Source organism: Mobula birostris, chromosome 13 (genome assembly GCF_030028105.1).
Source record: "Mobula birostris isolate sMobBir1 chromosome 13, sMobBir1.hap1, whole genome shotgun sequence".
NCBI lineage: Eukaryota > Metazoa > Chordata > Chondrichthyes > Myliobatiformes > Myliobatidae > Mobula > Mobula birostris.
The window spans coordinates 130,441-151,788 of NC_092382.1; the positions used below are offsets into that span (position 1 = coordinate 130,441).

General features: G+C 42.7%; 1 protein-coding gene and 1 long non-coding RNA gene across 10 annotated transcripts in view; one reads left to right on the plus strand and one right to left on the minus strand.

The window, feature by feature from the left end:
* LOC140208168 (NACHT, LRR and PYD domains-containing protein 3-like) overlaps window positions 1–15,453 on the minus strand; it is a 39,468-nt gene extending 24,015 nt beyond the window's left edge. For 2 of the 9 annotated variants that reach the window (XM_072276654.1, XM_072276647.1), the window contains exons 1-2: window positions 15,187–15,453; window positions 9,576–9,744 (exon numbers count right to left, since the gene is read on the minus strand). The gene's annotated coding sequence lies outside the window, so the exon portion shown is untranslated. The other 7 variants (XM_072276655.1, XM_072276653.1, XM_072276650.1 and 4 more) reach the window with 6 other exon arrangements.
* Window positions 13,506–17,955, plus strand: LOC140208169 (uncharacterized). The gene is made up of 3 exons (XR_011888676.1): window positions 13,506–14,316; window positions 16,516–16,679; window positions 17,364–17,955. It is a non-coding gene; the product is annotated as an uncharacterized lncRNA (long non-coding RNA).
* Window positions 17,956–21,348: the final 3,393 nt, after the last annotated feature.

Sequence of the window (21,348 nt, forward strand, 5' to 3'; positions counted from 1 at the left end):
GGTAGCAAACCCATGCATGACATCAGAAATGTGGAGGGGGGGAGGGAAGCAGAGGGTATAAGATTTTTGGTTCCAGAGAAGGTGGGCCCTGCACAGAATGGACCACAACAAGACAGAAGGTTCTCGCGACTTCCTGTTGGCGGTGGATGGAATAACAGCTTTTTTCAGCCGCTTCCAGTTTACTTTCAACCTGATCCGACGCTATGACTTCGAGAACTGCTAGAGGTGAAAAAGAAGAAGATTATTCTACATCTTTGGATTCTATTGTTGAATTAATGCAAAAGCACAGAAAGGAAGCGTCCGAGGAATTGCAGCGATTCAGAAAAGAATCCTCCAAAGAGTTTCAACAACTTGGCTTTGAAATTAAGCAATTAAGCACAAAACTGGTTTCTACTCAAGAAAACTTAACTGAGCAGGATAAATGAATAAAAGAGAATGAAGAAATCCTGTCGATTCTGAATAAGAAAACGGATGACCAGCAAAAACGTTATGAAAAACAATCCAAGGTTAACGACGAACTAAGACAGGAGATTATTGATTTAGAAAACAGAAGTAGAAGGAAAACGTTGAAGAGCTAACTGAAGGCGATCGTCCTACGGATTTTTTTGCAAACCTTCTGGTTCAGCTATTTCCTGATATTTTAAAATCGACACCAATGTTCGACCGAGCACATAGAATACCTGGAAACAGAATGTTTACAAGCAAACCTCTATCAGTGTGAATCGCTCTTCATGAGTTTCAAAAAAAGGACCGTATAATTCGTGAATCTCGTCGGAAAGGTATGATTGATTTTAATGGAAAAAAAATAGAATCGTTGAAGATTTCTGAGCAGATATTATGAAGGAATGGGCTAAGTTCAGAAACGTCATGTCAGAATTCCACAAAAAAGATTTTAAACCTTCTCTATGGTACCCGGCGAAGCTCAGAATTACACTGCAAGATGGATCGCAAAAATGGTTCCGTTCCAATCTCCTGGCTCAGGAGAGAGTCAGTAAAGTGACTGTTTATTATTTGCTACATGAATAACTGCTTATTTCAACGCTACTAAACTTTGTACTTAACTCTTTCCTTTTGGACTTTTTAATGATTTATTTTGAGAATAAGACTTTATTGTTCTATTACTTTGTCTGTTAAGTTTAAAGTATCATGTTAGAGCTGTTTAACAAAACCTTACATGAATAATTGCGTGTTTTGCCTCTGGTAAAACTTGCAGTCAATTTTCTTTCAGAACCTCTTAAGGTTTTACTTTAAGATTAAGATTTCAATGAGTCAATATTCTGTGTGTCTATATTATTGTATATTATACTTCTCTAGAGTGTTTTTTTCTTGATACCAGAATTAACTGTCTCTTTACTATCTGCTGTTATGACTAGGTTGGAGTATTCTAACCTTGTAATTTATTTGGACCTAAGCCAGCAGGATTTTTTTTTGGGGGGGGTCGTCATTAATTGTAGGCGTCGATTTCCTTTGGTCGACTTTCTCTCTTTGGGAGGGGTGATGGTGTTTGGGGTTTTCTTCTTGGAAGCTGTTTGGGATTTTTAGCCAACACTTTTCTTTGGTTTTCTTATCTCATAGGTCATTGTTTAGTTTTATTCATCTTCTTAATGATTATCCTTTTAATTTCATTTTTAAATAATAATCAAATGGATTAATATGCTAAATTACTCAGTCTTAACGTGAAAGGATTAAATCATCCTTTGAAAATAAACACGATTTTTGCCTATATTAAAAAAAATAAGGTCCCAATTATTTTCTTACAAGAAGCACACGTATGTAATTCTGATAATTCACGCCTGTTTAGCCAATGGAGAGGATTGCACTTTCCCTCAAGTTTCCAGGCCAAAGTTAGAGGTGTCTCCATTTTTATAGAAAATGCAGTTCCTTATGTTCAGCACAAGGTTGTTTCTGAAACTAATGGATGATTTGTTATAGTTTCATGGAAATTAGAGAATAAATTGTTGCTATTTGCCAATGTTTATGCCCCAAATATAGATGATACAGGATTATTTGAGCGATTATTTTCGTTCTTGTCTGATCTGATTGTGTATTCATTGGTGATGGCACGAGACTTTAATTGCTGGTTAGACCCAGTTTTAGATCGGTCCTCCTCTAAACCAGCGACACTTAATAAATCAGCTTTGTTTATCCATTCATTTTTAGCTAAATGTGGAATTGTTGATATATGACGTTTCTTATATCCAACAGATAGAAAATACTCGTTTTTTTCTCATGTTCATCATACATATTCCAAAATTGACTACTTTTTTATTGATAACCAGATGAATCCATTCTTTCTATCTTGTGAATATAAAGAGATTGCTATCTCTGACCATGCTCCTGTGCTTCTATTCGTAAACCTTCCTGGTTTTCCTCAGACAAATAGATTCTGGAGTTTTAATTTAACTCTGTTATCTGACAAGGATTTCTTAAAGTTCTTGGAGAGGCAAATCACTCTTTTTTTGAAGAGAATACGGTGGAGGAGATTTCTAGCCTTGTCATAGGGATGCCTTTAAAGAATAAATTAGAGGACAAATCATTTCTTATACTGCAAGTGTTGAGAAAAAAGCTAATAAAGAGAGAATTAAATTAGTCAATCAGATGAAACAATTAGATGAAGAATATACTTTAACCTTGTATATAAAAGACTGGTTGAAACTAAAGCTAAATATGATTTTCTATTAACATACCCTATTGAAACTCAAACTCCAAAAGGACAAAAGTCAATTTTATATCCATGGAGATAAAACAGGTAAATTATTGGCTAATCAAATTAAAAATTCTAGTGCTAAAGGACAGATTAAAGAAATTTATAAAGCTAACGGTACTAGGACAACTGATCATTGAGAAATAAATGATAATTTTAGAGAATATTTTTCTAAACTTTATAGCTTTGATCTTCTTAAAAAATAATACTCTAATATATAACTTTTCAGACCAAATAAATATCACTACGCTTTCTGTGGATGACCGAAAACAGTTCCGTCAAAGTATTTCTCACGAAGAAATAGCCAAGGCTGTACGTTCACTGCATTCAGGGAAAGCTCTCCAAGTCCTGACGGATTTTCTGGAGAATTTTAAAATGCTTTTTCTTCATTGCTCATACCCCATTTAGCTCAGTTTTTTTTTTTCAGATTCTTTTAAGTCAGGTAGGTTACCGCAATCCTTTTAAGAAGCTTCTATTTCGCTAATCCTTAAAAAGAATAAGAATCCAACTGAATGTTCCTCATATAGACCAATTTCTTTCCTTAATGTTGATGCTAAAATTTTATCTAAAGATCTGGCCCGTAGGATGGAAAATATCTTACCATCTATCAGCTCTGATGATTAGACTGTTTTATTAAAAATCGATATTCTCATTTTAATATTTGTCCGATTATTAAATGCTATTTATTCTCTTTCTGAGGAGATATTGGTGTGTTTGATATCCTTAGACGCTGAGAAGTCTTTTGATTGGTTTGAATGGTATTATTTATTGAACATTTTAGAAAAAAATAATTTTGGCTCCAACTTTATTCGATTGGTTAAAGTACTGTATTTATCCCCTTTTGCTCTGGTTCTTACTAATTCTCAGAATTCTAAACCATTTAAACTTCAACGTGGAACCAGACAAGGTCGCACTTTGTGTCCGTTGCTCTTTGACCTGGTTTTAGAACCTTTAGCTATTGCATTTCGAGAATCTAAAGATATCACTGGTATTTTACAGAAGGGTATTATCCATAAAGTTTCACTTTATGCGGATGATTTATTGCTTTACATTTCTAATATCGAAACTTCATTACCTTCTGTGCTTTCTTTACTATCTTGTTTTAGTCAATTTTCTAATTTAGTCAATTTAAGTGCCTTGCTCAAGGACACAACACGTTGACTCGGCTGGGGCTCGAACTCACAACCTTCAGGTCGCTAGTCCAATGACTTAACCACTTGGCCACATGCCCAATTATAATTATACCTCAATTATATACATTTAATTATATCTCAATTGTATGCTTTTCCTAATAGACCTGATAAGAACATATTAGATGAAATTTTTAATATGAAACCATTCTGTAATGGTTGAATATCCAATATTTATGATATATTGTTGGGAATGAGAAATGATTCCTTAGAGAAGATTAAAAATCTTTGGGAACAAGACTTACAGAACTCAATCTCTGAAGAAACTTGGAACGAGATTTTTAAATTGGTTAATACTTCGTCGCTACGTGCTCGTCATTCCCTTCTACAATTTAAAGTGGTTCATAGGGCTTATATGACAAAGGAGAAATTATCTCTTTTTTATAAGAATATATCTCCCTAATGTGATAATGTAACAATGTAGAAGCTTCACGTATTCATATGTTTTGGACGTGGCCAGGTCTTGGAAAATATTGGAAGGAAGTATTCCAAACTTTTTCTGTACTCTTTAAAGTAAATGTTAAGCCTAATCCTTTGATTGCCCTATTTGGTATTGTTGGAAGGAAAGATATCATTTTGAAGACATCTGATCTACACGTTCTAGCTTTTATCTCTCTTATGGCTAGAAGAGCACTTTTGTCTAAATGGAAGGATGCTGCTCCACCTGATCATGCTCAGCGGTTACGGGATGTTACGGCCTAAACTTAGAAAAGTTTCATTGTTCAATTTCTGAATCTAACCAAGATTTTCAAAATCTGTGGGGGCCATTTTTAAATTATTTTCATAATCATTGACTTCTTGTTAAAGTACAAAAATTGTTTAACAGTATATTTTATTATCTGATAAATTTATTTTTTTTTCTTTTTTCCCCAAACAGCTTCAACTTTGGTAGTGTGTGTCCATCTTTTTTTTCCATAATAAAATTGTTTATATTCTTATATACAAATTAATCTAATCCATATGAAGATAGAGTAAGGAGTTCGTTAATGTGATTCAATACACTGTATCTGTTATTATTATATTTTGCCTTTTGTTTTATAATATGTATTCTCCTGAAATCTGCATTCTTCTATATAGAAATCGATAAAATATAGAAACATAGAAAATAGGTGCAGGAATAGGCCATTCGGCCCTTCGAACTTGCACCGCCATTCAGTATGATCATGGCTGATCATCCAACTCAGAACCCTGTACCAGCCTTCCCTCCATACCCCCTGACCCCTTTAGCCACAAGGGCCATATGTAACTCCCTTTTAAATCTAGCCAATGAACTGGCCTCAACTGTTTCCAATGGCGGAGAATTCCACAGATTCACCACTCTCTGTGTGAAGAAGTTTTTCCTGATCTCGGTCCTAAAAGGCTTCCCCTTTATCCTCAAACTGTGACCCCTCGTTCTGGACTTCCACAACATCGGGAACAGTCTTCCTGCATCTAGTCTGTCCAATCCCTTTAGGATTTTATATATTTCAATAAGATTCCCCCTCAATCTTCTAAATTCTAACGAGTATAATCCTAGTCGATCCAATCTTTCATCATACGAAAGTCCTGCCGTCCCAGGAATCAATCTGCTGAACCTTCTTTGTACTCCCTCTATGGCAAGGATGTCTTTCCTCAGATTAGGGGACCAAAACTTCACACAATACTCCAGGTTTGATCTCACCTAGGCCTTGTACAACTGCAGTAGTACCTCCATGCTCCTGTATTCGAATCCTCTCGCTATAAATGCCAGCATACCATTCACCTTTTTCACCGCCTGCTGTACCTGCATGCCCACTTTCAATGACTGGTGTATGAGGACACCCAGGTCTCGTTGCACCTCCCCTTTTCCTAATCTGCCACCATTCAGATAATAATCTGTTTTCCTGCTTTTGCCACCAAGGTAGATAACCTCACATTTATCCACATAAAATTTTATCTGCCATTAATTTGCCCACTCACCTAAACTATCCAAGTCATCCTCCTCTTAGCATCCTCCTCACAGCTAACACTGCCGCCCAGTTTCGTGTCATCCGCAAACTTGGAGATGCTGCATTTAATTCCCTCGTCTAAGTCATTAATATATATTGCAAACAATTGGGGTCCCAGCACTGAGCCTTGCGGTACCCCACTAGTCACTGCCTGCAATTCTGAAAAAGGTCTCGTTTATTCCCACGCTTTGCTTCCTGTCTGCCAGCCAATTCTCTATCCACATCAATACTTTACCCCCAATACAGTGTGCTTTAAGTTTGCACACTAATCTCCTGTGTGGGACCTTGTCAAAAGCCTTTTGAAAATCCGAATATACCACATCCACTGGTTCTCCCCTATCCACTCTACTAGTTACATCCTCATAAAATTCTATGAGATTCGTCAGACATGATTTTCCTTTCACAAATCCATGCTGACTTTGTCCGATCATTTCACCGCTTTCCAAATGTGCTGTTATCACATCCTTGATAACTGACTCCAGCAGTTTCCCCACCACCGACGTTAGGCTAACCGGTCTATAATTCCCCGGTTTCTCTCTCCCTCCTTTTTTAAAAAGTGGGGTGACATTAGCCACCCTCCGAACCTCAGGACCTAGTCCAGAATCTAAAGAGTTTTGAAAAATTATCACTAATGAATCCACTATTTCTTGGGCTACTTCCTTAAGCACCTTGGGATGAAAAAAGAAAGGAAAAAAGGTTCTTTGGAAACTGAAGATCTGAAGGCAAATAAGCCACCTGGACAAGATGGTTTACACCCACTGTTCTGAAAGAGGTGGCCGGAGAGATCGTGGAGGCATTAGTAATGATCCTTCAAGAATCAGTAAATTCAGGAATGGTTCTGGAAGTCTGGAATATTGCAACTGAAACTCCACTCTTTAAAAAGTGAGAGAGGCAGAAAAAAGGAAATTACAGGCCAGTGCGACTGACAGTGGTTGGGAGGATTTTGGAGTCGATTGTTAAGGATGTGAGTTCGGGGGACTTGGAGGCGCAAGATAAAATGGGCCGGAGTCAGCATTGTTTCCACAAGGGAAAATCTTGCCTGATAAATTTGTTGGAATGCTTTGCAGAAATAATAAGCAGGGTAGACAAAGTAGAAGATTTCCAGGCCTTTGACAAAGTGCCACACATGAGGCTGCTTAACAAGCTCTGAGCCCATAGTGTTACAGGAAAAAAGATTGAAACATGGATAAGGCAGTGGCTGATTGGCAAGAGGAAACAAATGGGAGTAGAGGCAGCCTTTACTGCCTGGCTCCCGGTTGCTAGTGGAGTTCCACCGCGGTCTATGTTGGGACCGATTCGTTTTATGGTATATCCCAATGATTTGGACGATGGAATTGATGGCTTTGTTGCAAAGTTTGCAGGCGATGCAAAGATAAGTGGAAGGGCAGGTAGTTTTGGGGAAGTAGAGAGGCTAAAGAAGGACCTCGGGGGTGTCACAGAAAGAGGCCACAGAACCGATCAAGAAAATGGGCAAAAAATGGCAGCTGGGGTATTGTATCGGGAAGTGTATGATTAAACTTTGCTAGAAGAAATGATAGGGTTGACTATTTTTGAAATGGAGAGAAAATACAAAAAAAAACTGAGGTGCAAATGGACTTGGGATTCCTTGTGCATGATTCCCTAAAGATTAATTTGTGGGTTGAGTCTGTGGCGAGGAAGGCAAATGCAATGTTCGCCTTCAGTTCAAGAAGACCAGGATAGAATGGCAAGGATGCAATGTTGAGACCTTATAAAGCATTTGGATTATTGTGATTAGGTTCTGGACCCCTTATCTCAGAATAGAAGTGCTGACACTGGAGAAGGTTCAAACAGGGTTCATGAAAATGAGTACAGGATTCAATGGCCTGTGATATGAAGAGCATTTGATAGCTCTGGACCTGTATTCACCTGAATTCAGAGGAATGAAGGATGATTTCATTGAATCCTAACGAATGGTGAATGGCCTTCATCGGGTGGATGTGGAGAGAATGTTTCCTGTATTGGGAGAGTCCCAGACCAGACGACGCAACCTCAGATTAAAGGGGATAGTGGGGGGTTCTTTTAGAAAGGAGATAAGGGGGTATCCATTTAGCCAGAGAGTGGTGAATCTGTGGAATCCTTTGCCACAGGCGGCTGTGAAGGCCAAGGATATCAAAGGCAGAGGTCGCCACGTTCTTGCTTGATGAAGGGATACGGGCAGAAGGAAGGAGACTATGTCTCAGGAAAATTGGAACAGCCATGATAACATGGAAGAACAGATGCGATGGACCAAACGGCCTATTGCGGCTCCAATATCTTATGGATTTCTGTGGGGCGCCAGAGTGACGTCACATGCGGGTGAGAGCTTGTATTCAAAAGCAGTTTATTGGACGTTTTTAATGAGTTTAGAGGCTAATGAAGGAAACTTAACGGGTTTCATCACTGAATCCAATGATGTGGGATTTAAAGTCCCCGGCTAGTAGTCCTGTTCTGCCATATTGTCCATAGCGTGGGCAGTGGGTTGCTTGTTTCAGGTTGGGTCACAAAACCCCAAACCTTTCAGAGGAGCACTTTCTGGGGTGGTTCAGTCAGTGCAGTGTCTTGTTCAGTATTTTCATAAACAGCGGTTTTACTAATGTGAACCAGAATTGCCAGCAGGGTAAAGACAGGTTCGTATCAGTTAACAGAAGACCTCTCGTCCTGCAGTCCTTGTCTCCGGGCAATCTAAATGCCCCGACAGTGTAGGTACCCCTTCCTGTAAAAGTGAGTGGCGCTGCGGGGACCTCCTGCGAGTCACAGCACAGGGCCGACCCCAGCTGTTGCTGGCGGTTCTCCTGGCTGGGCGGCGATGAGGAAGGGTCTGATCTCGGGTTTGTGTAAATCGAGGGGCGGTTGTAGTGGGAAAGGGCCGGGACCGAGCCGGACAGCTGGACAGTCTGGGCCGGGAATGTCGGATCAGTTAGTTGTGGTTTCCCAGGCTGTGAGAGTGGATGTCGGTGACGTGGATCTGTTTACGTGTACGGGTGTGGGGTAAATGGTGGGAAAGTTGTGGGGCTACTGGCGGGGTGGAGGGAGGTTGGAGTAGTGTGGGTTATGGGACGCAGCGTGACCCGACAGGATGGGTTCCACGACAAATTTAGTTGTAAACAAGGGAGGATCTCGTCCATTGGATCTGACATTTCGCGTGTCCTTTCAGGAAGCAACAAGTCTTTCGTCATATTAATCACTGTCTGGTCTTGCTGCTAACATTGTGTTTGTCACAGAGCCCCAGAGTCTGGGAACAGCTGGATGGCAGGAAGCAGAGGGTGATGGTGAGAGTCTGTTTCTTGGACTCCAGTCCCGTGCTTAGTCATGTTCCGCATGGTTACTTGTCATGTATATCAATAATTTGGTTGTGAATGATCCGGATATCGGTAGAAAGCTTGCAGAAAGTAAGTTTAAGCAATTACTTTTTGTTTTGAAAGATAGTAAGTGTAAACAAACCCCTCTGTTTCCCTCTCCTCACTCAGAAATGACCAAAAGCTACTTCAGAACATGCAAGACCTTGAAATGAGCACACACTGAGAGAATGTCAGTGGTTTTAAAGAGCTGGGATACTGAGAACACATTACCAGACCTGGAGTAACTGCAACTGGGTCCGACAGAGACATAACTTGTAATTCTGGGCACATTCGGTCTCTCTCCAACAGTTTCCTGCCTTCATTTCTGCAGGTAGACAATGTCTAAAGGACCAGTACTTGACGAAATGAGACTCACCAAACTTTCTCCTGACTGAATCAATGGAAACTCTGAGTCAGAAGGGTTCTCTCCGGTTGGTGCTCTCAGTCCTAGGGCTGGTTCACTTGTCGTTGTTGCCTCGTTTTCAGTCGTGGTTTACTTTCAGTTGTCGATTTTTCTTCCAATAAATCTCTCACCGCAGGTCTAACTTTAACCAGACAGGTAATAAAGCACATTAACAATACAAAGGAGAACGAAATATTTCCGGTTAAGGAAGTTTAAATGTTGAAGACAAATATACCGATCTGAATGAATAAATCTGATATTGTCCCTCACACTTTGCGAAGCCTGATACGGGATACGAAGGAGTCATCGTTCAGCTATGGTAAGACGCAAGATGTAGGGGGAGATTTAGATGATTCAGTCCATCAAGTCTGCTCCACCATTCAAACATGATTTTTATTCCAACACCATATTCCTGCAAACACGAGGAATTCTGCAGATGCTGGAAATTCAGGCAACACTCATCAAAGTTGCTGGTGAACGCAGCAGGCCAGGCAGCATCTCTAGGAAGAGGTGCAGTCGACGTTTCAGGCCGAGACCCTTCGTCCGGACTAACTGAAGGAAGAACTAGTGAGAGATTTGAAAGTGGGAGGGGGAGGAGGAGATCCGAAATGATAGGAGAAGACAGGAGGGGGAGGGATGGAGGGATGGAGGGGGAAGGGGAGGGGGAGGGGAATTTTTTGTTGATTTGTTGATTTTTTGCCAATCAACTGTCCAGCTCTTGGCTCCCTTCCTCCCCCTCCATCCCTCCATACCTCTCCCTCCTGTCTTCTCCTACCATTTCGGATCTCCCTTTCCGCTCCCACTTTCAAATCTTTTACTAGCTCTTCTTTCAGTTAGTCATGACGAAGGGTCTCGGCCTGAAACGTCGACTGTACCTCTTCCTAGAGATGCTGCCTGGCCTGCTGCGTTCACCAGCAACTTTGATGTGTGTTTCCATATTCCTGCCTTCATCCTGTAACCCTGAAGCTACTGAGCAATCACGGACATATTTAAATCTGCCATAAATATACGCCATGAGCAGCCTCCACTACCCTCTGCGGCTACAATTTCCACGCAGCAGCCATCCTTCGGCTGGAGGGACTTTTCTCACCTCAATTTTAAATGTAAGTGTCTATACTCTGTGACAGTGCACTCAGATTGCAGACTCTCCATGTCCACTGTGTCCAGGCTTTTCAGCATTCATTAGGTTTACTTCACCACCCCCCACCCTCACCCCGTCTGAACTCCATTGAACACGTCCAGACCCATCAAATGCTCCTCATACATAAAGCCGATCATTCCAGAGATTATTCTTGCAAACCTTGTTAGCAACAACTTCACTGAACATTCTCCCAGGAATAACAGGCAGATTGGTACCAGGATAATTTAGTGGGAAAAGCTATGGTTATCACAAAACGAGCCATTTCCATTTCCAAGTTAAACCAGGTTCATTTCAGTAAATATAAAACATTCCACGGTGAATGTAATACAAAAATAAACTGGAATTACCCGAAACACCCAGCAGATAAGGAACAACTGTGGGGAGAGAAACAAATGTGACGATTCAGATTCATACCTTCTGTCAGAATGACTTCAAACATTTTCAGTTTTTACTGCAGTTCTCCAGCATCTTGTGTTTTTGTTAGATTTCCACTGTCTGACAGACAGGTGACAGTGAGGGAAAATTTCCAAACACGGTTTGATCACTGAACCCCCAGACCAGAAATACCCGGCCAACACCTTATAAACTTGGGCAGACTGATCCCCGGGTTCATTTTACTTGGATCTAGAACTATGATATCCCATGATGCAACCTCACAGTGTGGCACAGCTGAACCTGTCACTTCCGACGCTAGAAGCCTCGCACATCATCCCCACATCTCACAGCAAGTGAGGTATTCAAGGATATACCCACAACCAATGTCCAGAAGCCCGAGACTTCTGAATAAATTGGAAGGAGGAACATCGTGTCCCATCTGTATAAGTACTGACCTTGGCCACATCCCCAATACTGAGAGCTCCATATGCCCGGAGTTTCAAAGGATTACAGCGTAAACAAGAACTCTCCCAGGACTCCTTGCTACCGGTAATACGATGCAGTGTTTCGGCCAATCAGAGTTCAAAAACTAACACTCCATCAACCTAAGGCAGAACGGGAACCTGATGATCATATGACTGGACCAATGATCGGGCTGGAAAACCTGGGCGTAAGTCACTAGATACCGGGGATACGCTTCACATTGTCTCCTGCAGCTAAACTGAACTCGATTTGTCATTATCTTATTGTTAAATGAGGTCTTGCCCAGCACAATTGGCCATCACATATCCTGTAGGCTAACAAGAATAAGATGCTTTTAATATACAATTGAAATAATAGTGCTGGAAACTCGTTTCATCAGATTAGATTTGTGGAAACAGAAACTGTGGTAGACCCAGTATCAGTACTGGGACTGTCCAAGATGCTGCCCGATCTGCTGAACTTTTCCAGCATTTTCTCTTTTCACTTTAAGTGATGCACAACTATTGACTGATTACAAGACATTTGTGACGGTCTGAACAAAGTTGCACAATGTAATGCCCACATTCATTAGTTTTCTCTTCATTCCAAAGCAGGGTTAATACAGTCGATTCAGTGAATGTTCACAACTTCCTCCCCACCCCACTATCAATCTGCTACATCTGCTCCCGAGGCCGCTTTCTCTCACTGAGGGACCGTGACCAGAGAGCGATAAAAAATGAGAACCACTCCCTGCAAGTCACATGGGCTGTGACCCTGGCAACAGAGAAATTGGCTGTCCAAAAATGACAAAAAAACAGAAATAACAGACTCACTTTAAATGCTGTCAAGATTAACATTTGGCCATTTTGTAATGTTGAAACTAAAATTGTAATTATTGATGCGATACAGATTGGCCGGAAACTGACCAGATGTTTGATATATATCATTGAGCTGGTGGGATACAAGCTGGACAGAGGTTGGACAGGATTGTTGATATATATCGTTTAGGTGATGGGATACAGACTGGACAAGGGTTGAACAAACTGGTTGATATATATCATTGAGGTGATGGGATACAGACTGGACAGAGATAGAAAAAGGTGGTTAATGTATATCATTGAGGTGGTGGGTTACAGGCTGGACAGAGGTTGAACAAGATGCGCGGGGAATTAGCAGATGGAACCAGATGGGGAAAGGGATCATCATTAGTTTTCTCTTCATTCCAACACAGGAATAATTCAGGACACACAGTCAATGTTCACAACAACCTCCCCACCCCTCTATCAATCTGTTACATCTGCTGCTGAAGCCATTAACTCTCACTGAGCAACGGTGACCAGACAACGATAAAAATGTTTACCACTCCCTGCCGGTCACATGGGCTGTTACCCTGGCAATGCAGAAAACGGCCCTCCAAAAATGTAAACAAATAAGTCAATTTTAAATGCTGCGAGTCTCCTTATGACAAGAATAACATGATTCAATATTACATGTACTTGTTCAAAAAAGTCTGTGAACCTTGGCTTTCAATAATTGGTATGAACCCCCCCCCCACCCCACCCTTGTACACCAATAACTTCAACCAGATGTTCCGGTAACTGTTGATCTTCCTGCACATCAGCTTGGAAGAATTTTAGGCCATTCCTTCTTCCAGAAGTGCTTCAGCTCTGGGATGTCGGTGGGATTCCTTGCCTGAAGTGCTGCTTCAGGCCATTCCACAACATTCCTGTGGGATTAACATTAGGCCTTTGACTCGGCCATTCCAAAAAACAAACTTTTGTTTAGAAATCATTATCTTATTGATTTACTCTTGTCTTTCGGATCATTTTCTTGTTGTATTATCCAACTTGAATTAAACTTCAGGTGACAGACGGCTGCCCTGACATTGTCCTGTAAAGTGTCTTGATATAAAATTAACACAGCGGCCATTTTATAACGTTGAAACTGAAATTGTAATGGTTGTCTCTAACCTACGTCATGTTGCATTCAATAAATCCTCTGCTAGTTCCAGGTAACAAACACTGATAGCGGAAAATAACTCAGTGAGGTAAAATACTTCACAATAAGGAGACAGTAGGATAAAATTGTTGGTATATAATTATTGATAAGATACAGGCACAATATGAATAATATGGTACGGAATGAGCAGATAGAATTTGGTGGGAGAACACACCAAGGACAATCACTGAATGTCCTACAGAAATAGACAGTTACTGAATTAATAGTACATACTATGATATAAATGATCCTAAAGGGAAAAAGCTATGACAAACAAATGTAAACTTTGGCATATGCCCTTAGAAATTATGCATGCTCTGTAATTCATGAAATTTCCTGATAAAGCTCGTCTGCACTCGCATCCAAAGCCTCGACATTCTTCCTATTCGAACTGTATGAAATACTGCAGATGTGGCCTAACTCGACATTTAACATAACTTCCTGACATTTGAACTCATCGCCTCGACTATAAAGGTCAGCATACCATTTGCCTTCTTAATCACCCTGTCAGTCTGTGTACTCTCTTTCAGGGAGCGGTGAACTTGGACTCCAAGATCCCTCTGCTCATCAACAACGCTCAGGTTCTTGTATTTAACAGTGTACTGCCTCTTCACATTTGAACTACCGAGGTTCCGAGATGATAATGAGTTTTTTGAGGTCCAGTTGAATTTATTACGAAGCGCACAAGTACGGGAAGGCACAGGTACAGAGAAACACTGACTTGTAGCAGCATCACAGGCAAGTACATTCAGATAACTCACGGATGATAAATTATACAACTCTGTCATTAACAATATTGAAATGTGTTTTATGTCATTAAATACAGATTTTATGCAATTGTCAATATATAGATGTATATGTTGTATCAATAACAGACTAATAAATATCATTAACAATGTAGATATGTTTTTATGTTCTTATTAATATAATGTTCTTTTGTTTATGTTCTTATTAATATACATTCATGTCTTTATTAATATATAAATATACATTCCGTGTCTACAAGAGACTGAGAAATGTTGGATTTTGTCCCTCAGCCAAATATATTCTATTCTATTCTCACCTCATCTATTCTTAGAGTTTGGGAAAAACTGGGCTCCAAGCACCGATCCCTACAACACACACTGGCCATTTTGCAGACCCAAGAAGGATCTGTTTATTCCATCTCTTTAAACACACAGATAGCAGGAACAGGAGCAGGCTACTCGGCCCCTCCAGCCCGTCCTGTCATTCAATAAGACCCCGGGCCATTCCATCCTTGCTCCCACCCCCCCACCCCCGCCACCCCCGCCCCAATACTACTCCTATCTCCAAATAATTGTCACTTTGCCCGGACCATTGGCCCAACTTGCAGGTCAACAGTCTGCCGGTGTTTGCCCCCGCCCCCCCCCCCTCCAATGTCGTGAATCCCTCCGCTCGCCTCCACCGTGGGGTCAGACATTTCCACAGATAAACCCCTCTTGAGCCCACCGGTACAAACATCCTGTCTGCTCCCTCTCACACCACCGGTATCCTTTCAGTAAACCTCCCACCCGCGTCTTCTGCCCGGATCCCTCCCTCCTCCGGGGAGCTGAAATAAAGCCGATGGGCCAAGCGGTTTCCTCCTACCTGTCAGCGATAGATCAGACCCCGGCCGCAGGAGAAGCTTCACAAACGCCAACAACTTCCCACGGATGGAAATGGAAATAATTTTTAAAAACGGGACATTTACTTTGAGGTTTGCTCCGTTCTGACGGGGAGTTCGGCCCCGAGTTGGGGCTACCACTCTCTGGGATGATCTCCGTCCTCTATTGGCTGGAACCAGTGGTTGACATCACTTCGCACCAATAGGATAGCCCAGCTCCGGAATCCTCTGTTGAGAGCGGAGTGTGTATGTGTGTGTGTGTGTGTGTGTGTGTGTGTGTGTGTGTGTGTGTGTGTGTGTGTGTGGAGGGGGGGGGAGGGGGGGGGAGAGAGAGAGAGGGGTGGTCACGTGATTAGTAGCTCAGCCGTTAAATCGACCAAGTTCGAGCACAGCAGTGCGTGGGTGACAGAAGCTCCTCTCTGAGCTTTGACTTCCTCTCACCTACTTATCACTTCTCTCTGGGTCCACTCCTCTATTCCTTTCTCCTATTCGCCACTCTCCTCTCCTATTAGAGTATGAAAACACTGAGTCCTCTTTTACTGTCATTTAGAAATGCATACATGCAGTAAGAAATGATACAATGTTTCTCCGGCGTGATATCACAGAACACAAGACAGACCAAAGACTAACACTGACAAAAGCACATAACTATACCATATAGTTAGAGCACTGTAAAGTAATACCATAATTTGATGAAGAGCAGTCCATAGGCACAGTAAAAGAAAAAATCTCAAAGTCCCCGAGTCGGTCGACTCCCGAGTCCCCGATAGCGGCGGCAAAAGGGAGAAACTCCCTGCCATAAATTTCCAGGCACCATGAACTTGCTGATACCTTGGAAGCAGCCGAACACAGCCGACCCTGAGTCCATCCGTCCGAAAACCCCGAGGTTCCGCGCAGCCTCCCGAGCGCCATCCTCTGCCGAGCGCCTTCGACCTCTTCCCGGCCGCTGAAACACGCAAAGCCGAGGATTTCGAGGCCTTCAGGTCCGGAAATTCCGGTTACCACACAGTAGCAGCGGTAGCAAAGCAGACATTTCAGAAGGTATTAGATTGTTTTTTTCTCCAGCTCTATATAGCTTTCCCACCGTCCTGGCTTAACCTATCACCTTCCAGCTGGCCCTTTCCTCACCCGCCCCGTTTTTATTCGGATATTTCCCCCTTCCTTCTCAGTTCTGAAGAAGAGTCTCAAACCAAAACTTCAACTTCGATAGATTCTGCCTGACCCGCTAAGATCCGCCAGCAATTTGTGTCTGTTGCTTTGGGTATCCAGCATCTGCAGCATTGCGGTGTTTGTGATTTACCTCTTTGTTGTAGCTTCAGCCTCCGGCCACTGCTGGCGCTGCGTGGAATTTCGGTCACCGACGGCGATGTTCAGACCTCCGACCACCGGTGGCGCTGCCGCTGCGGCGAAACTCCTGCGAAACGCAGGTGCGGTGCTGAACGCAGCTCTCGCCGGTGTTTCTCGTTTTCGGATGGCGGTGAGTAGCGACTGATCCAAGGTTTGGTAAATCGGGGGTCGATTACATCGGGAAAGGGCCGGGCCATGGGTCTGCTGGAGGTTCCGGGCTCTCCGGTCCCGCAGCCCCATTTTTAGCTTTGCATCCGAACCCGGTCAGTGGGATCAGTTAATTGTGTTTCCCCAAGCGGGGTTGCAGTTTGGGGCGTAGGGGAAATGTCATTGTGTGTGTGGGTAGCGGATATAGGTGGAAGTATAGGTATGGGGTGACTGGTCGGACGGGAGATGTTGCGAGTAGAGTGGAGATCGGACGTTGAGAATATATAGGGTTGGTTAATAAGTTTGCACCAAGTAAGTTCAAACAATTACTTTTTTTTTGATGGAAAGTATAAATAGGCCCCTCTGTTTGCCTCTCCTCACTCGACCACCACTCCCCTGCCTGCCTCCCTTCTTTGCCCCGTCTTCGTTCTCCCCGCTGTTTCAGTGCTGCTGGGCTCTATGGCTCTAATAATATTCTGATTTGTAATTTTCACAGACAGTACTTTACTGTTAATGACTGAACCCAGCAATGTACAGAATGGGTGAGGAGGATGCCTAGTGACCAGTCCTGTGCAGAAAATCACTGGGACGTCCTATCATTAAGCAGATATTATCTTCTCCATTCTCTTTCACCCAATCTGTCACTCAACAGTTTCATTGTTTACAGGAAATCACAGAACTCACAGAAAAGGGAACTATGACAGAGGATTCCCTTCTCTACCTCAGCCTGGAGATGGGGAAAGACTCCTAGTCCCAGGGGGTGATGTGGAAATCCTTTGTGGAAATGAGGAATGGGTTGGCAGAGTTGAAAAAAATGCTGAAAGAAGTTCTGGAACTCGGTATGGTAAAACAACACTCTGATCCGAAAATCGCATTGAAAGATTGTAGGTGAAACAATATTATAGAACATTGACGCAGAAGATAGATTAGTATAGCACAGGGTCAGGCCCTGCGGCCCACAATGATCACAGCTCCCTGGAAAACAATTAGATTAGTAATTATACGGCTATCTATATATAAAACCATTATGCATTCAAAACATCCTTATCCGTCTGTTTCCCTCAGATTCATGTGCCTATCTAAGTGTCTCCACATAGTCCCATTGTATCCACTTCCACCATCATGCCAAGCATTCATTCTCGGCGGCCCGAACTATTCAAACAGACAATTCACCATTGATCCTAATCTTCTGGATGAGACTCACATGCGGGACATTGTGAAATGCCTTTCTGAAACGTGTTGAAATGACAACCACAGCTCTGCCTCCATCAATCATCCTCGTCACGTTATTAACAAAATCAATCACTGTACTAAGGCACAATTTACCCCACTATGCTGGCTCTCCCTAATTAGGCTATGATTTTCCAAATGCTAATAAATCCTGTCTCTCAGCATTCTCCTCAGTACCTTCTGTACTGCTGACGTGAGACTCGCCGGATTCTGGTTTCTAGGATTATCACTGGTTTCCTTCTTGAACAATGGAGCAACGTGAGCTTCTCACCAGTCCTCCAGGACCTCGCCTGTGCCTATGGGGGACACAAAGTTATTGGTCAAAGCCCCAGCAATCTCTTCTCCATTCTCTCAATTACCTGGGGTATATCTCATCAGGCACGAGGTACTTATCCAGCTTATTCCTATTTAAGATACCCGGCACTACCTCCTCCTACACTTCAAAATGCCTGAGCATATTAATACTCCTGTACCTGATCTCCACACCTTCCACGTCTTTCTCCTTGCTAAACATTGATGCAAAGTACTCGTTATGGACTGCCCCCGCATCCTTCGCATCGAGGCACATGCTTCCCCCCCCCCGATCTTTATCGTTGTGTGGCCCCACCCTCACCTTGTTATCCTCTTGCCCCTGATGTATGTACAGGATGCCTTGGGGCTCTCTTTAATCCTACTTACCAAGGGTTTTTCGTGGCCCCTCCTGGCTTTCTTAATTCCCCTCCTAAATTATTTTCTGGCTCTTTATAATCCTCCAAGACCCCGTCTGATTCTATCTTCCAAAGCTTCATCTATTTTTCCTTTTTATTCAGGACTACAACATGACCTCCCTCGACATCCACAGTTCTCTTTGTCCTTCCTTCTGACTGGAACATACCTGCCCTGTGCTCTGTGTAGTTAAAACTTAGGCACTTTTCACATGGCGGATGTCGACTTGCCCAATAGTAGCTGTTCTTAATTATCTCCCTCTAGTTCCTGCATGATACTCTCGTAATGTAACCTGCTCCACTTTAATACTCTTTCACAAGCTCCATTTTTGCCCTTCTCTGTAGCTATCGTCAAACTTAAGCAGTTGTGGTAACTGTCTGGTCTGAAATGACGGTCCGCTGGCCAGGTTCATTACCCAACGCCAGATCCAGTACAGCTTCTGCTCTTTTTGTACAATATACATATTAATTTAAGAAACCCACCTGGATATCCCAGCTAAACCATTTGCACTGAAAAGGTCCCAGGTAATATTCCTTTGTTCGCTCTGTGCCGGGTCGCATGATATAGGTGATCATGATCTTCCAATGGCCATGATTGTTCGGCAACTTTTTCTACAGAAGTGCTTTTCCATTGCCTTCTCCCAGACAGTGTCTTTACAAGACAGCTGACTACAGCCATTATCAATACTCCTCAGCGGTGTCTGCCTGGTGTCAGTGGTCAAATAAGCACAGCACGTGACCGACATCGGCTGCTTATACGACCATTAACCACCTGGTCCCATGGTTTCACGTGACCCCGATTTCTGGGTTGGAAATGCATTTGCTACCTCTCGCCCTAGGGCGGCGTGCAGGCTAGTGAAAGGAAGTCACGCCTTATACTTCCTTCGGCAGAGACGTATCTTGCACCAATCTATCAAGTCAGCTCTGAAGCTCCTTTGCTCCAAAGAGAATATACAGAATGTTTTATCCAGGCAGCATCATAGCTAACATCCTCTGCACACTCGATGAATTTTCCATATCATTTCCAGAATGAGGCGCTCAAAACTGAACACAATATTCCAAGTGTGATCTTACCAGGATTTTAGAATTAGTAAACTACTTTGCGGCTCCTGTACTCAAGCCCCTGACTAATGAATGCAACACACAATACGCCTTCTCAACCACCCTATCAACTTGCAAAAACGCTTTGAGGGATCTTTGGATGTGGACCCATTCATCCCTCTCTTCTACTACACTGCTAGCAATCCTGACATTAACCCTGTATTCTGCCTTCAAATGTGTCCTTCCAAAGTGGATCAGTTCACATCTTTCCGGGTTGAACTCCATCCACCACTTCTTAGCCCCGTACTGCATCCTGTCAATGTCCTGTTGTAACCTACGATAATCTTCTGTAATTCCACCAATACCCGTATCAGCTGCCAACTTACTAATTCCACCCTTCCACTTCCTTGTTCAAATTATTTGTATATAGCACAAAAAAGAGTGTCCCAGAACAGATCTGTGCAAAACACGACTGGCCACCAACCTCCAGGAAGATGATGCTCTGTGCATAATTATTCTCTGCATTCTGTGGGCAAAAACTAATTATGAGTCCAGAAGCTCCATTCCCAGAAGCCCATGGCTACTGAGGAAACAACCGTGGTTAACCTTATCAACTATCTCGCTAAATATGATGGTGTCCCAGGACGAGTTCTCCGGGCCTGTGCAGGCGAATTAGCTGGAGTGTTTGCTGACATCTTCAACTGCTCCTTGTTACAGTCTAAGATCCCCTCGTGTTTTAAGAAGGGAACTATAATCCTAGTGCCGAAGAAGAGCTAGGTGGTATGCCTAAATGACTATCGACCTGTGGCTCTGACATCAATTGCTATGAAGTACTTCCAGAGATTGGTTATGGCACATATCAACCACAGCCTACCGGTCAACCTCGACGCTTTGCAATTCGCCTACCGGAGCAACAGGTTAATGGCAGATGCCATCTGTCTGGCCCTACATTCCTCCTTAGAATACCTGGAGAATAAAGATGCATACGTAAGGCTCCTTTTCATTGACTACAGCTCTGCCTTTAATACCATCGTTCCAAATAAACTGATTCCTAAGCTCCGTAACCTGGGCCTTAGCACTCAGATCTGCAGCTGGTTCAACTTCCTCACAGACAGGACCCAGGCTGTAAAAATAGGGGACAAACTCTCCTCTACAATCACTCTGAGCACCGGTGCCCCACAAGGCTGTGCACCCATCCCCCTGCTGTACTCACTGTACACCCATGATTGTGTAGCCAAGTTTCCATCAAACTCAATATATAAGTTTGCTGATGACACAACAATTGTAGGCCGTATCTCGGGTAATGATGAGTTTGAGTACAGAGAGGAAATTAAGAACCTGGTGGCATGGTGCGAAGACAATAACTTATCCCTCAACGTCAGCAAGACGAAGGAATTGGTTGTTGACTTCATAAGGAGTAGCGGACCGCACAACCCAATTTACATCGCTGGTGCGATGACTACCTGCAGTACAGATTTGACTAAGTTTGAAAGAATTCAGAGAAAAAAGAAATTACACGGCTATTGCCAGGACTGTATGTTTTGAATTAAAAGGAAACATTACATATGTCAGCACTTTATTCCCGAGCGAGTAGAAGACTGAGGGAGATTTGATAGAAGTATACAACATTATGAGGCGTATAGAGAGTGTAAATGCAATCAGGATTTCTCCAGTGAT